Source organism: Oncorhynchus keta, chromosome 4 (genome assembly GCF_023373465.1).
Source record: "Oncorhynchus keta strain PuntledgeMale-10-30-2019 chromosome 4, Oket_V2, whole genome shotgun sequence".
Classification (NCBI taxonomy): Eukaryota; Metazoa; Chordata; class Actinopteri; order Salmoniformes; family Salmonidae; genus Oncorhynchus; species Oncorhynchus keta.
The window spans coordinates 35,816,655-35,834,446 of record NC_068424.1 but is presented as its reverse complement, the minus strand read 5'-3'; the positions used below and the strand labels follow the sequence as shown (position 1 = coordinate 35,834,446).

At 41.8% G+C, this 17,792-nt stretch overlaps 1 pseudogene; it reads right to left on the bottom strand.

Moving 5' to 3' along the window:
• LOC118382967 (ribonuclease 3-like) overlaps positions 1–8,365 on the bottom strand; it is a 165,786-nt pseudogene extending 157,421 nt beyond the window's left edge.
• Positions 8,366–17,792: the final 9,427 nt, after the last annotated feature.

The window sequence follows — 17,792 nt, the reverse complement described above, 5'->3', positions numbered from 1 at the left end:
ATAACAAGGACATTTCGAAGTGACCCCAAACTTTTGAACGGTAGTGTAGATGAAAACTCTCGTTAAATAGTGTGGTCTACAGCTTATCATGATCTACTCTATCCCGTTGGTAAGATAGTCTTGATCTGAGCTCATCCATTTTATTATCCAACGATTGCACGTTGGCTAATAGGACTGATGGTAAAGGCAGATTACTCACTCGCCATCTGATCCTTACAAGTTACACCGACCTACATCCCCGATTTCTCTGTCTCTTCTTCATGTGAATGACTGGGATTTGGGCATTGCCGGGTGTCTGAAATAAATCCTTTGCGTCTGACTCGTTAATTAAAGATAAAATCTTTTTCCAGTACGAGGTGAGTAATCACTGTCCTGATATTCAGAAGCTCTCTTCGGTCATAGGAGGGGGCAGAAAAAAACACACACAATAGCACAATATTAGATCATATTAATTATTATCTAAAAGGCTAAACTGATCATAGATCAGCACTACCATTCTGTGACGCTTTGTGAATACGGACCCAGGGCCCATATGTATCAAGTGTCTCATAGTTGAAGTGCTGATTTAAGAGCAGTTTTGACTTTTAGCTCAAAATGTATACGTTTACATGGACGGGTGGACAGGGGGGTGACGACCTGATCCTAGATCAGAACTCCTACTCTGAGACGCTTGATACGACCACAGATCGTCTCAGTACAGTGACATGTTATTTTGTTACAAAAAGAGCATCTGAATTCAAGGAAATTTCCACTCAAAAGTGCACAGCCTTCCAATCTGGCATTCTGTCAATCACACACATATGCACCCTATTGGACCTGGTCAAAAGTAGTGCACTAAATACGGAATAGGGTGCTATTTGATTAACAGCCTTTCCTTAATATGGATGGGCATTTGACTTTCTATTTTAATCTTCAAATAATCTCATAACAATTTTTAGGGATATATACATATACACACAGTGGGGAGAACAAGTATTTGATACATTGTGTAACGGTTTTCTTCCGTTGATGATAAACGAGAACACTACAAAATACAAAACAACAAATGTGAAAACCGAAAAGTCCTATCTGGTGCAATGACACAAAGACCGAAGACAACCACCCACAAAGTACCCACAGAATATGGCTGCCTAAATATGGTTCCCAATCGGAGACAACGATAGACAGCTGCCTCTATTTGGGAACCGATCTAGGAAACCATAAACAGACAAACTACATAGAAAGGAAACAGCTCCATAAACATACAAAAAGCCCTAGACCAGAAAAACACATAAATCCCCCATGAAACCTACAAAATCGTCAGTGTATCAAATACTTGTTCTCACCACTGTGTATGTATGTATGTATATATATATATATATATATATATATATATATATAATGCACGGTTATAACAACAACATTCAATAGTTTGTTTTATTACATTAAGTAGTTCAAATGTCATGGTTTATACTTGTGGGTAAGAAAGAATTCTCCAGAAATGAACACTCACTCAAGTAATTTAATACTAATGTCCGTTAACCGTGCCCATCCCTAGTCCTTACCATGCCAGGGTTGGTGATGATCATGCCCTTGCACTCTTCTGCATACTTCTGCCGCTCCAGTTCCTACCACCTCAGCATGTCAGCTATCTCCTCCTCATGGACCGGATGCTTGGAGATCTGCAGGACGTAGAGGAGCACCTTTTGCATGGACAACACCTCCTTACCACCATCTGACAGAGAGGATACACAGATATAGTGAAATGGGAAGATAGACAGGACGTAGAGCAACAGCTGGTTCATGGACCAGCACCTCCTAACCTTCGTCTAGACACTCAGAGTCGGAGAGAGAGAGAAGAGAGACATAGACAGCATGCAAAGAGAAAGACAAACACATTCACACAAGAGAAACAAGACTGACAGACACAAAGAGACGGACAGACGAGACAAGGCACACACATGATCAGAGAGATAGACAGAGAATATGAACAGGTTCAAATACACAATCAGGTTAATAAACACTAATGCAAAATTGCTTGACCTCAATTTACAAGTGTTCACATGGACTGACACACACAGAAAATCTACAGCGATGACTCTCAATCTTAGAAATGCATTACGACAATAACTCATGTGTACATAGTGTCTCACACAGATAAAGCACATACCACTCAAACAGAGTAGCAGGTTCCAACATTCTCCAGCAGAGAGAGACATAGTGCTCTAAGTAAAGGACAGATCGAGACAGGAAGGACAGTGACTCACCAGGTAAGAAGTGGACAAAGCTAGGCATGAAGTGGAACTTCTGACATCCAGGAGATTGTCCCACTGTGATTGTCCCACTCTGGACCTGCATGGAGAAAAAACAAAAACACTGAAAACACCTTCCCATCCCCCTCAGATCTAGTGCCTAGGGGGAAAGGAAAAGTGCTTCAAAAAAAGTACTGAGTAAAGGGTCTGAATGTAAATGTGATATTTCAGTATTTTTGTTTCTAAATACCTATGTATTGTAACAGTAACAGTAACTGAAAGGTTACTTGATCGAATCCCAGAGCTGGCAAAGTAAACATCTGTGGTTCTGCCCCTGAACAAGGCAGTTAACACACTGTTCCTAGGCCACCATTGACATTAGGGGGTAATGTGTGCCGATCGACAAAGAAAAAAAAAGATGTAATCAATTTTAGAATAAGTCTGTAATTTAACAAAATGTGGACAAAGTCAAGGGTACTGAATACTTTCTGAATGCACTGTAGGTTACATGGGCCTTGGATGGGTTCACAGAGAGCGATACGCGACCGTTTGGAGAACATTAAACACACACACACACACAGACAGAAAGACAGACAGACATACAAGAGATGAGGGGCTTTACTGACCTCTGGTGTCATCTCTTCAATAAAGTGAACTGTGTAATCTATGTTGAAACGAATCACTCTGCACAATGGAAACTGGGATGATGAAAGAGAAGAAGAGCGAGAGGGAGTGAGGGAAGAAAAGAGGAACACTCATTACCATGGTGTTAAACAGAGTTTGCAGCTTCTGAAGGAAACTCATAAAAGAAACCGAATCTCAATAAGCAGGGTCTGCTGCCCCAAAAAACACACATATGCAGGAGAACACACATACACAACCACAAACACAAACACAAACACGCACACAGAGTAACGTGCACACACTGGAAAAACACACTGAACACACACCCAACATCTCTTTACCCAGGGCTTTTGAACATTAAGTGGCTCCAATCTCTTTAAGGAGATTAACCCATTCTTCCGTGTTTAATCTTCCAGTTACATGTTCTTTGTTGTCTGAGCGAGTGTCCATTTTGTAGGATTAACCTGCCCTTCCGCCGTACAATGTGCAGTGGTGCCCACCCTTCTGGCTAACAAGCAGTGGTTAATATTGCTGCGCTTGGGGTTGTCCAATCACCAGGCCCCTGGTGATGCAAGGTTTTTGCAGGTGTTGTTTAAATTATCCCACGATAATCTGGGCATAATCTTCACTGAATCATTTTTTAATTTGAAATGATTGATCATATGTGACTTTCGCTTCATTATTCAAACACACACACCCACAGACACACAAGTCTCTCGGTCACAGCCTTGTTTCAGTCAGGCATTGCCTGCCATCGATTTGCCTGGGGAAGCGGGAGGTACGGACGCAATCTTTCCCCAATGAAAGCAGTGCCGCCAAGCCAGATTTTAAGCAATAACGACACACATAGTTAAACATTTTCTTTTTTAATTAACTGGATTTTAGCTCCCGTCCAACTATGTTCTATCAGACATTTCAAACTAAATTCCCAGCTAATGAGAAAACAAGGCAACAGCAGAATGAGAGATTTTTAAATCCATATCCCAGTATGACCCACGTGACCACAATTAACGTCACACTGTGAGGGACTATCGAGCGATCCTCTGTCTATACGTAGGAGGACTTTAAAGTCCCACACTCTGTAATATTTGACAGATACTGATGGGCCTTCAAAAGTAGAGAGAGAGGGAGATCACTTTAAACACAAGGTCACCATCAGCAGTGTGGCTGGGACAGAACAATAGTGAGCATCTCCCCAATGGCACCCTATTCCTTATATAGTGCACTACTTTTGACCAGGGTCCATAGGGCAATTAGGGCACCATTTGGGACACACACTAAGTTTATCCGAGGTTGACTCAGGAAAAAAGAGGAGGGTTGTAGCGAAGGGCGGATTTGAAGTTGGTGTTTTAAGCCAAACGCTAATCGCTGGTTGTGAAATATGAATGTGCTTTGCTTTATAAACCTGCCTGTTGGAACGGAGAGAACATTCATATTAAGCAGCACACACACACACATACATAGTACAGCTGATGCGGCACAGGTCAGGTTGTCCCATTGGAGGGCATGAGGGAGGAGAGAGAGGAGATGGAGAGCGAGGGAACAGACGAGTGTTGAGCTATGCATAGGGTTCGAGACTGTGACCCAAACACTTGCATTTGTGACCCTTTGACTTGGCAGTGTTACACACATTTTATATTGGTTGCTACTGTAGCGTGCCAATGAAAACATTTAGGTGGCCACGTTAGTTGAGCGTTGCATGGTATACCCGAAACTTCTGTTCTTTTTCGATACAATTATTTTTTTTAAACAGTTCGGTACTAACATTTGTTACTTTCGGAAGTTCTGTGAAATGTGTCTCATGTCATCTAATCAAATCAAATGTTATTTGTCACATGCACCAAATGCAACGGCACTGAGAACTTGTTGACTGCTTTTCCTTCACTCTGCGGTCCAACTCATCCAAAACCATCTCAATTGGGTTGAGGTCGGGTGATAGTGGAGGCCAGGTCATCTGAGGCAGCACTCCATCACTCTCCTTGGTCAAATTGCCCTAACACAGCCTGGAGGTGTGTTTTGATTCATTGTCCTGTTGAAAAACATATGATAGTCCCACTAAGTGCAAACCAGATGGGATGGTGTTTCGCAGCAGAATGCTATGGTAGCCATGCTGGTTAAGTGTGCCTTGAATTCTAAATAAATCACAGTGTCACCAGGTGCAGTTAACTCTAATGAACTTATCCTCTGCAGCATAGGTAACTCTTCCTTTCCTGTGGCGGTCCTTATGAGAGCCAGTTTCATCATAGCGCTTGATGGTTTTTGCGACTGCACTTAAAGTTCTTGACATTTTCCGGATTGACTGAACTTCATGTCTTAAAGTAATGATGGAATGTAGTTTATCTTTGCTTATTTGAGCGGTTCTTGCTATAATCAAATCAAATGTATTTATATAGCCCTTCGTACATCAGCTGATATCTCAAAGTGCTGTACAGAAACCCAGCCTAAAACCCCAAACAGCAAGCAATGCAGGTGTAGAAGCACGGTGGCTAGGAAAAACTCCCTAGAAAGGCCAAAACCTAGGAAGAAACCTAGAGAGGAACCAGGCTATGTGGGGTGGCCAGTCCTCTTCTGGCTGTGCCGGGTAGAGATTATAACAGAACATGGCCAAGATGTTCAAATGTTCATAAATGAGCAGCATGGTCGAATAATAATAAGGCAGAACAGTTGAAACTGGAGCAGCAGCACGGTCAGGTTGACTGGGGACAGCAAGGAGTCATCATGTCAGGTAGTCCTGGGGCATGGTCCTAGGGCTCAGGTCCTCCCAGAGAGAGAGAAAGAAAGAGAGAATTAGAGAGAGCATATGTGGGGTGGCCAGTCCTCTTCTGGCTGTGCCGGGTGGAGATTATAAAAGAACATGGCCAAGATGTTCAAATGTTCATAAATGACCAGCATGGTCGAATAATAATAAGGCCGAACAGTTGAAACTGGAGCAGCAGCACGGCCAGGTGGACTGGGGACAGCAAGGAGTCATCATGTCAGGTAGTCCTGGGGCATGGTCCTAGGGCTCAGGTCCTCCGAGAGAGAGAAAGAAAGAGAGAAGGAGAGAATTAGAGAACACACACTTAAATTCACACAGGACACCGAATAGGACAGGAGAAATACTCCAGATATAACAAACTGACCCTAGCCCCCCGACACATAAACTACTGCAGCATAAATACTGGAGGCTGAGACAGGAGGGGTCAGGAGACACTGTGGCCCCATCCGAGGACACCCCCGGACAGGGCCAAACAGGAAGGATATAACCCCACCCACTTTGCCAAAGCACAGCCCCCACACCACTAGAGGGATATCTTCAACCACCAACTTACCATCCTGAGACAAGGCTGAGTATAGCCCATAAAGTTCTCCGCCATGGCACAACCCAAGGGGGGGCGCCAACCCAGACAGGATGACCACATCAGTGAATCAACCCACTCAGGTGACGCACCCCTTCCAGGGACGGCATGAGAGAGCCCCAGTAAGCCAGTGACTCAGCCCCTGTAATAGGGTTAGAGGCAGAGAATCCCAGTGGAAAGAGGGGAACCGGCCAGGCAGAGACAGCAAGGGTGGTTCGTTGCTCCAGAGTCTTTCCGTTCACCTTCCCACTCCTGGGCCAGACTACACTCAATCATATGACCCACTGAAGAGATGAGTCTTCAGTAAAGACTTAAAGGTTGAGACCGAGTTTGCGTCTCTGACATGGGTAGGCAGACCGTTCCATATAATATGGACTTGGTCTTTTACCAATTATGTATACCACCCCTACCTTGTCACAACACAACTGATTGGCTCAAACACATTAATAAGGAACGCAATTCCACAAAGTAACTTCTAAGAAAAGGCATACTTGTTCATGGAAAATTCCAGGTGACTACCTCATGAAGCTGGTTGAGAGAATGCCAATAGTGTTCAGAGCTGTCATCAAGGCAAAGGGTGGCTACTTTAAAGAAAAAGTATATTTTGATTTGTTTACCGCTTTTTTTGGTTACAACATGATTCCATATGGGTTATTTCATAGTTTGACATCTTCACTATTATTCAAAAATGTAGAAAATAGTAAAAATAAATAAAAACCCTGTAATGAGAAGGTTTGTCCAAACTTTGACTGGTACTGTATAATGAACAAAAATATAAACACAACATGTAAAGTGTTGGTGGTCCCATGAACTGAAATAGAATATCTAAGCATTTTTCAAATGTGTACAAATCTTATTTCTTGCCAATTCTGTGCACATCCTCGTTAGTGAGCACTTCTTCTTTGCCAATATAATTCAATCATCTCATTTGTTGAGGTTTAGCAGTGGTTGGCATCCAATAAACGTAGCATTACCGCCACCGAGTAGACTGGAGTATAACTCCCTTATACTTTGCTTGAGAAAAGCAAAATAAATCAACAAATATCCTACCATCTAACCAAACACTCATGAAAAAACCCACCACCCTACTCCACTATTTAAACCTACCTCAGGCCAACAGCCTGAAAGGACAGGACACCACCACTAAACACATCATGTAACTCTTCTCACGTCAAATCGTGTACAGCCAAATACTTCGCTGCAGCTGCAGCCACAACATCTCATTTCTGCGACTTAAGTTCCATCCCTGCAGTACAGTTGATAACTATTGCTGTACATGTTTAAGAAGCCAATCTATCTGAAGCATATATCACTCGTTGGCCTATCCCTCTGTACTGATACATATCTACTACTCACACAAATCCTTTCAGGATTCCTTCATCTTGACCCATCTTCCTCAACTTTCTTCCCTACCTCAGCATACGACACCCTCTACTCTAACCCTGGTAACGTCAACCTGCCTCTCTCACACTGGACATGACTGATCCCCAACCACAAGGGTACCCCTACAGATAACAAATACCACTTCTTTCCCCAATGCTACACATTCCTTTGGCTCATGCCCTTCTGCACACTTCTCACACCTAGGAACCTCCCTCCTACACACTGTTGCCACATGCCTATAAGCTTGACACCTGTGACAACGTAATGTACTCGGCACATAAACTCGCATGGGATAATTGAAATTTCCTAACATCACTTTGGACTCAACATAAAAATTCAAAAGAACAGACAATGACTCTTCTGTTTCACCACTCACGCCACCCTGTCTGCGTCGAAACCAAACGACGAGCATCACAAACACAGGTAATCTTTCCCTTCAGTTGGTCCACTTTCACAATTACCGCTAGCCCAGTAATCCCTCTTTTCAATGGAGCCCTTTTCTTGAGGGCAAAACAAGTCACATCTTGTCCCAATTTGTTTGGCGCAAAGCACCTGCTCCCTCTGACCAAGAGAAACACCAATAATTATCACAAGAACACTTTGGGTTACCTTCACCGATGGCGGAGCACCCAGCTCCTTTTTCACCCACCCTGAAACCACAAATGGATCAGCCAAAAGGCAGGGGTCCACTTTCTCCAAAAATGTCCCTCCTATCGTCACAGACTCATCTGTGACTGTGGACTTCACCACACCTGCAACCTCCGATAAGTCGCCCTCTTTCACTTCCATTTCTCCTCCAGACCTCAATCCGGCGTACTGCTCACTATGCTTACATTCTTCTTCAACAAACCATCTCCCTTTTTTCCGCCATTTTTACCCAACTGATGCTCATCCTCTTCCTCTGTATTTCTCTTCGACCTCCTCTGCCTTTTTTTCCACCATTCCTCCTCTGTATGATAATACTACACTTCTCCTGACATGCATCTCGTTCTTGCCCTCTCCAGGGACGGCATTCCCCGCTCACTCCTGCCCTCTACCTCCAGCTTCCCCGCTTGTCTGTACTATATCTTATGTTATCCAGTTCTGTGCCCATGACCAGTACAAGATACTAGTGGGAGGATGGCTTCTATTGTTAAAATTTGGTCTAAAGTAGAGTAACCTGCTATGTAAATTCTCATTACCTGCTGTGTAAGATCTCTTAACCTGCGACGAAAAGTAAATTCTGGTCAATTGTCAGATAATCCATCCACTTGACAGTTATGGCATATCAATAAGCTGATTAAACAGCATGATCATTACACAGCTGCACCTTGTGCAGGGGACAAAAGGCGACTCCAAAATGTGCAGTTTTGTAACACAATTCAATGCCACAGATCTGTCAAATTGAGGGAGTATGCAATTGGCATGCTGACTGCAGGAAGGTCCACCAGAGTTGTTGCCAGGTCCACCAGAGTTGTTGCCAATTTCTTTACCATAAGCTGCCTCAAACGTTGTTTTAGAGAATTTAGCAGTACGTCCAACCGCCCTCACAACCAGGACCTCCTCATATGCCCACCTCACCTGCAACTGTCAGAAACCATCTCAGGGAAGCTCATCTGTGTGCTCATCATCCTCAGCAGAGTCTTGACTTGACTGCAATTCGGCATCATAAATGACTTCAGTGGGAAAATGCTCACCTTCTGGAGAAGTGTGCCCTTCATGGATGAATCCTAGTTTCAACTGTACCAGGCAGATGGCAGATAGCATGTATGGTGTCATGTGTCCGAGAGGTTGAACAGAGTGTCCCATGGTGGCAGTGGGGTTGTGCTATGGCGGGCAGGCATAAGCTACAGACAACGAACACAATTACATTTTATTGATGGCCATTTGAATGCACGAAGATGTCGTGATGAGATCCCAAAGCCCATTGACGTGAAACTCACCCCCCACCATCACCTCATGTTTCAGCATGTTAATGCATTGCCCCATGTTGCAAGGAACAGTACACAATTCCTGGAAGCTAAAAATGCCCCAGTTCCTCCATGGTCTGCATACTAACCAGACATATCACCCATTGAGCACGTTTGGGATGCTCTGGATCGACGTGTACGACAGCTTGATCCAGTTACCTGCAATATCCACCAACTTTCAACGTCCCAGGTCCCGCCAGCAAATTCACACTGCTTTTGAAGAAAAGTGGGACAAAATTCCATCGGTCAAAATCAACATCCTAATCAACTCCAAAAATCCAATCAAGTGTTATTTGTCACGTACACTGAATACAACAGTGAAATGCTTACTTATAAGCCCTTAAATTCTTATGGTATAGGGGACGCTTGCGTCCCACTTGGCCAAAAGCCAGGGAAAATGCAGCACGGCATATTCAAATAAATTGATATAAAAATCAAAGTTTCATTAAATCACACATGTTAGATATTAAATTAAAGCTACACTAGTTGTGAATCCAGCCAAAATGTCAAGTTTTAAAAAGGCTTTTCGGCGAAAGCATAAGAAGCTATTAACTGATGATAGCACAAAAGTAAACAAAGAGGGTAGTATATTTCAACCCTGCAGTCGCTACATAAAATATAAAACATGCCTTACCTTTGATGAGCTTCTTTTGTTGGCACTCCAATATGGGCCATAAACATCACAATTGGTCCTTTTGTTTGATTAATTCCGTCCATATATATACAAAATGTCAATTTATTTGGCGCGTTTGATCCAGAAAAAAAACAGCTTTCAAATTGCGCAAAGTCACTACAAAATATTTTAAAAGTTGTCTGTAAACTTTGCCAAAACATTTCAAACTACTTTTGTAATACAACTTTAGGTATTTTTAAACGTTAATAATCGATGAAATTGAAGATGGGTCTATCTGTGTTCAATACATGAAGACAATAAACCAAGCTACTTTTCAAGTCTTGCGTAACTCTCAACAGTGTTACGCAGTTCCTAGATGGCCGTACTTCTTCATTGCACAAATGAATAACCTCAACCAAATTCCAAAGACTGGTGACATCTAGTGGAAGCGGTAGGAACTGAAAACAAGTTCCTAAGAAATATAGTTTCCCCAATGAGAAATCAGTGAACAGACAGAGAACCCCCCCAAAAAATCTGAACGGTTAGTCCTCCGGGTTTTGCCTGCTACACAAGTTCTGTTATACTCTCAAACATGATTCGAACAGTTTTAGAAACTTCAGAGTGTTTTCTATCCACATCTACTAATAATATGCATATTTATATTCTTGGCATGAGTAGCAGGAAGTTGAAATTGGGCACGCTATTTATCCAAAAGTGAAAATGCTGCCCCCTGTACCTTAACCTGATAAGTCGACCCTCTACTTTTTCGAACATTCTGTTAAAAATCGCGCAACATTTCAGCGCCCTGCTACTCAGGCCAGGAATATAGTATATGCATATGATTAGTATGTGTGGATAGAAAACACTCAGATGTTTATAAAACTGGTTAAATCACGGCTGTGACTATAACAGAACGTGCGTTTCATCGAAAAGTGCAGGAAAATCTGATCACTGAAAATGGAAATAAATATCCATGCGCGACTTCAAGGAGTTGTTCAAAAGTGAACCGAATTAAATGAGGCCGGGGTTGCAGTGCCTACAGCTTCCACACGTTGTCTAGAGTCTTGTCATTTGATTCAGCTTTGATTCTTGGTCTAACCGAATCAAGGGAATCGATTCCCTCCGGTCTCCGACCGGATGTTTTGGTCGAGCTCTCTCCAAGACATTTTTTCGAGACAGAAACCTATAGAATTGACATCACCTCCTGATGAATTTTATCGCTTATTAACTTGTACTAATACCTAAAGTTGCATTACAAAAGTATTTTGAAGTGTTTTGTGAAAGTTTATTGTCGACTTTTTGAATTTTAAAGAATGACGTTACGTTATGAAACGCTATTTTTTTCCGTTTATCACACAGTCTTCATAGATCGATATCTAGGCTATATATGGACCGATTTAATCAGAAAAAAATACCCAATAGTGATTATGGGACATCTAGGAGTGCCATCAAAGAAGATGGTCAAAGGTAATGAATGTTTTATATTTTATTTGTGCGGTTTGTGTAGCGACGACTATGCTAATTATTTTGTTTACGTCCCCTGCGGGTCTTTTGGGGTGTTACATGCTATCAGATAATAGCTTCTCATGCTTTCGCCGAAAAGCATTTTAAAAATCTGACTTGTTGCCTGGAAAAATGTTATATATTTTAGACTTTATTTGTTGTAGTGGCAGCAGTAACATTAGTATTCTCCAACAAACAACAAATATTTTAAGGAATATGTTTTAATCTGTGGAGGCTGGTGGGAGAAACTATAGGAGGACAGCTCATTGCAATGGCTGGAATGGAATAAATGGGACGGTATCATACAAAGATATAGAAACCACGTTTGACTCTGTTCCATTGATTCCATTCCATACATTATAATGAGCCGTCCTAGTGTAGTTCCTCCCACCAGCCTCTACTGATTTTAATATATATTTTTTATAGGTACACCATGCAGTAATTGCTCTGCCATTTCCTGGTTGCTAAAATTATAATAGTTTGTCTAGTTTCAGGTTGACTAAACAAGCAATTTTCCAGAACCAAAGGTATTATATTTCCATCTGTTTTGAAGCTGGTGTACAATACCGAATGTAGCCTAAAAGAGCCAAAAACAACATTTAAGAACGGGAAGCCTATAAATAGATCTATAGCTTCTTAGACTTGCTTTCAATGAGAATGACGGATCTATAACTCACATTTACATTTGAATTTGGTCGTCGCCCAAACAGTTACATATTGCAGCTTAAATGTCATGTTCAGTTCAATTATTATAATTGAAATGTATGCATTATGGTGGCTGTAAGATAAAATACTTGTTTTATCTTCAATAGGAAGACTAGTAGGCGGCCGGTACGTAGCAATAGACTATTAACAGAATATATTTACGCACAACTGCAACACGTTTCCATCACAGGAGTCTTCCTCAGGCATAGTTGTGGACGGAAGCTAACCTGTCTCTAGAAATAGAGCTGGGGAGAAGTAAATGTCACATGAGAGGAAAATAACTATATACAAAACACATCTACAGCATTATCACTTCAGTGTATAGAGGCAACATGGAAAAATAGCGCACAGGAATGTATACAAAGAATGTGCGTAAAGGGATACTCTATCACAGTTGTGTGAGTAAAATAAATAATGCACTGGTGCATAAAATACATTGTATAATACTACACACAGGAAGCACACCATGGTGGTAATCAGTAACTCAGCAGAGGAAGGAATTACACGAATGTCTATATACTGGTCAGTATAGGAAAGACTAGAGAAACAGTTCAGCTCTAGGTGGATCCATTTAGCCTCTTTCTTATTGAGAAACGGTCAAAATCACCCCCTATATCATTTTTCTACCGCCCTGAATTTTTGTTCATTGACTGTATGTTGGTGTTGAATAAAGTGGGCTGCTAGAGCGTAGTTCTCGTCCTTCTGTCTAGTATTTATTGGTATTTATTAAGTACTTTAATTGCTTTCAATTAAAATGGTCTGAGCAAAGATTACTTTACCTAGGACAGTCTGGGAGTGGTCTGAATGGGGAAGGGAAAACTGAAGCTGTTATTGGTGGAGAGTTTTTTAAAAACTTTTATTGGTCGAGTAACTACTTTTACTGCCAAAAGTCCATCCCACCAAAACAGGCTGAAATTTCAACGGGTCTTTTCAAACAGCTCTTTGAATGGTGGGAACCCGTTTACCGATATTTACTGCCCAAAACCACTCCCCTTTCCTGGGATAACTGCGAGAAATTGGTAAATTAAAACAATTATTTATATAAACAGCATGACTTGAAATGGAACTGTTAAATTATATGCCATTTATAAATATGGCTTCTCTACGGCCTTCTCTCTGCACGATCAATCATCAATGCTCATTGTGGGGACATACAGCCCATGTCAATATGGAGTGCACTTCACAATGCACGTAGACCTAGCATCTCATCATCTTATATTTTTTTCTTGAAACCGGTAGGCGTAGCCTATGCTACAGTAATATAAGGACCGAATGCATGTCTAATTTACACATTTACATTGGCTCTCATGGGTCACATAAATGTTTTTATTGTTAAGATTGTGAACAAAAAAATTGAAACAGCCTATCACTCGAATGTTGTTACTTTAAATCAGAGCAAGTGCAAGGGGTCCTCCCCTCTCTCTCATCAATTCCATTCAAATTTCATCCAAAACAAATCCTGTTCAAGATTTGAGATGTGTGAATGTGTCTATGCCCTAGCCTACCACTTTCAGGTAAAACATTCAATGCAGTATTAGATTTATATTTAGCTAAGGAATGATGGGTTATGAATAATAAGCTTCTAACTAGCCTCTGTCACTTGTGCAATACGCACCTGTGCTCTGCTGGCCTCTCTCAAAAAAAAAAAACGCTCCTTAGCTCTTCGAGTCCCATGCAGGAAAGTTAGACTAGAATAGGTTGCTTGACATTTTTTTTATTGAATTTCTAATACAAATACACAATTCGAAGAGGGACGCAAGCTCTTGTTTTCTGAATGTCAAAACTTATTCAGGCTAGGGTTCCCAGGCTAGGGTTCCCGCTAGCAAGACAATTTACGGTGAAACTGGAGGGCGCGCAATTCAAATAAATATACATAAAAATGATGTCTATTAAACATTTATGTACATACAAGTGTATTATATCGGTTAAAAGCTTAAATTCTTGTACATCTAACTGCACTGTCTGATATACAGTAAGCTTTACAGCGAAAGCATTTTTACAGCGATTTAAATATTCACTTACTTTTTGAAAATCTTCCTCTGATTTGTATAATTTTGTTAGATAAAATCCTTCTTTGTATCCCAAAAAGTCTGTTTAGTTGGCACCATCGATTTGAGTAATCCACTCGTCCAAGATAGGAATCCAAAAATGTACCCCTAAACTTTGTTTCAACAAGTCAAAATACGTTTCTATGTAGTCCTCAGATAGCCTAAAATGTAATTTAACTATAATATTTCTTACGGAAAGTATGTTCAATAGGAAAGTGATATTAGTAGGTGCACGTCCTTTTCATTGCGCACATACATTTCCAGTATCCCTGTAGTAAAACTCATATTTTAAAAGAAACAAGCCTGGAACCTTGAACCACCACTACTGACATCGTGTGCCATAGGAATTGCACATTGGGAGTTAGATTTAATTATTTCCCTACACAAAAAATAAAACATTCTGGTTGTGTTAATTGTGTTAATTGTGTTAATTTCTACAACCTTCAGAGTGTTTTGTTTCCAATGGTACCAATTATATGCATATCCAGGCTTCAGAGCCTGAGCAACAGGCAGTTTACTTTGGGCATGTCAGTCAGGTGGAAATTTAGAAAAATAGACCTTAGCCTTAAATACAGCAACCAATAAAACTCACATGTAGTTTGAAAGAAGAGAGAACGCATGATAGCGGAATGCTATAGCAGCTATTTATGCAGACCAATAAGCATTCCATTTTTGTGAAGAGAAGTGAAAGCTGTTTGCATCTAATTCTAGTCCTATATTATTCTCCAGAGACTTGTATATTACATTCTCCAGAGACTTGCGGTGGAGGGTGGTAACAGCCCGAAAGGACGCTCTCGATTGTGCATATGTAAAAGTTGGTGTGTGTTTTAGATGACAAGCCAAATTGTCTGTGTTTGGGTGGACAATTTCAGTTTGTCTGTGATGTGTACGCAGAGGAACTTAAAAAGTTCCACCTTCTCCACTACTGTCCCATCAATGTCAATGGGGGGGGGGGTGCTTCCTCTGCTGTTTCCTGAAGTCCACGATCATCTCCTTTATTTTGTTGACGTTGACAGAAAGGTTATTTTCCTGACACCACACTCCGAGGGCCCTCACCTCCTCCCTGTAGGCTGTCTCGTCGGTGTTGGGAACCCGGCCTACCACTGTAGTGTTGTCTGCAAACTTGATGATTGAGTCATGGGTGAATAGGGAGTACAGGAGAGGGCTGAGAACGTGACTTTGTGGGGCCCAGTGTTGAGGATCAGCGGGGTGGAGATGTTTCTGAGCTGTAGTCAATGAACAGCATTTTTACATAGGTATTCCTCTTGTCCAGATGGGATAGGGCAGTGTGTAGTGTGATGGCAATTGCATCGTCAGTGGACCTATTGAGGCGGTAAGCAATTTGGAGTGGTTCTAGGGTATCAGGTAGTGTGGAGGTGATATGTTCATTGTTTAGTCTCTCAAAGCATTTCATGATGACAGAAGTGAGGTCAGTGGGGCAATAGTAATTTAGTTCAGTTACCGTAGCATTCTTGGGAAGAGGAATAATGGTGGCCATCTTGAAGCATGTGGGGACCACAGACTGGGATAGGGATTGGTTAAATATGTCTGTAAACACACCAGCCAGCTGGTCTGCGTATGCTCTAAGGAGATGAGATGTCATCTGGGCCATCAGCCTTGCAAGGGTTAACACTTTTAAATGTTTTACTCACGTTGGCCACTCAGTGGCACTGTATTGTCCTCAAAGCAAGCAAAGAAGTTGTTTAATTTGTCTGGGAGCAAGACATCAGTGTCCCCGAAGGGGCTGGTTTTCTTTTTGTAATCCGTGATTGACTGTAGACCCTGCCACATACGTCTCGTGTTTGAGCCATTGAATTGCGACGCTGCTTTGTCTCTATACTGACGCGTTGTTGGTTTGATTGCTTGATTGTTTGATTGTGGAGGGAATAGCTGCAGTGTTTTTATTCGGCTGTGTTTCCGGTCGCCTTGACATGATTAAAACCGGTGGTTCGCGCGAATGCTGCCATCAATCCAAGGTTTCTTGTTAGGGAAGGTTTTAATGCTCACAGAGGGTACGACATCTCCGATACACTTCCTAACAAACTCGCTCACCGAGTCAGCATACACATCAATGTTATTGTCCGAGGCTATCTGGAACATATCCCAGTCCACATGATCAAAGCAATCTTGAAGCGCGGTATCCGATTGGTCAGACCAGCGTTATATTGACCTGAGCACGGGTGTTTCCTGTTTTAGTTTCTGTCTATAGGCTGGGAGCAACAAAATGGAGTCATTGTCAGATTTTCCGAAGGCAGGGCTGGGGAGGGCTGCTTTGTATGCATTGCGGAAGTTCTAGTAGCAATCATCCAGAAAGCTACCAGCTCTTGTCGTGCATTTCATATGCTGGTAGAATTTAGGAAGTACGGTTCTTAAGTTAGTTTTGTTAATATCCCCAGCTACAATAAATGCAGCCTCAGGATGTATGGTTTCCAGTTTACATCGAGTCCAGTAAATATTTTTCAGGGCTGACAAGGGATCTGCTTGGGGCAGGGGGTATACACGGCTGTGACTATAATCGAAGAGAATTTACTTGGAAGATAATGTGGTCACCATTTGAGTGTAAGGAATTCTAGGTCGGCTGAACAAAAGGATTTGGGTTCCTGTATGTTGTGATTACACCATGAGTCGTTGCTCATAAGGCATACACTCCCGCCCTTCTTCTTACCAGAGAGATGTTTGTTTTTAAACTGAAATGTCACATTTAAATAAGTATTCAGACCCTTTACTCTGTACTTTGTTAAAACATCTTTGGGAGTGATTATCATCTCGAGTCTTCTCAAGATGACACTACAAGCTTGGCTCACCTGTATTTGGGGACTTTCTCCCATTCTTCTATGCAGATCCTCTCAAGCTCTGTCAGGTTGGATGGGGAGCTTCGCTGCACAGCTATTTTTGATCGGGTTCAAGAGAGCTTAGTTCCTGAGCACTCTGGAGCAGATTTTCATCAAGGAACTCTGTAATTTACTAGTCTCCAAGTCCCTGTCGCTGATGAACATCCCCACAGCATGATGCTGCCACCACCATGCGTCCCCGTAGGGATGGTGCCAGGTTTCCTCAAGACTTGGCATTCAGGCCAAAGAGCTCAATCTTGGTTTCATTAGACAAGATAATCTTGTTTTCATGGTCTGAGAGACCTTTAGGTGCCTGACAAGTGATATTCTGCTCAAAGTAGGCTCTGCTTGCTTTGTGCATGTGACAAGTAAGATACAGGACGACTAACAACCATACACAAATTAAGCATGATGGTCAAATTTATTTACATCGACTGATATTTCCATCATTATTCTGCAACACCCCAGTCAATTTGGCCAACAACATTTTTATTTATTGGCTTTTCATTTTTGGGGCCAAAAGCCGGCTATTACCGGCTAACGAAAACCCAGACAGTACTAGATTGT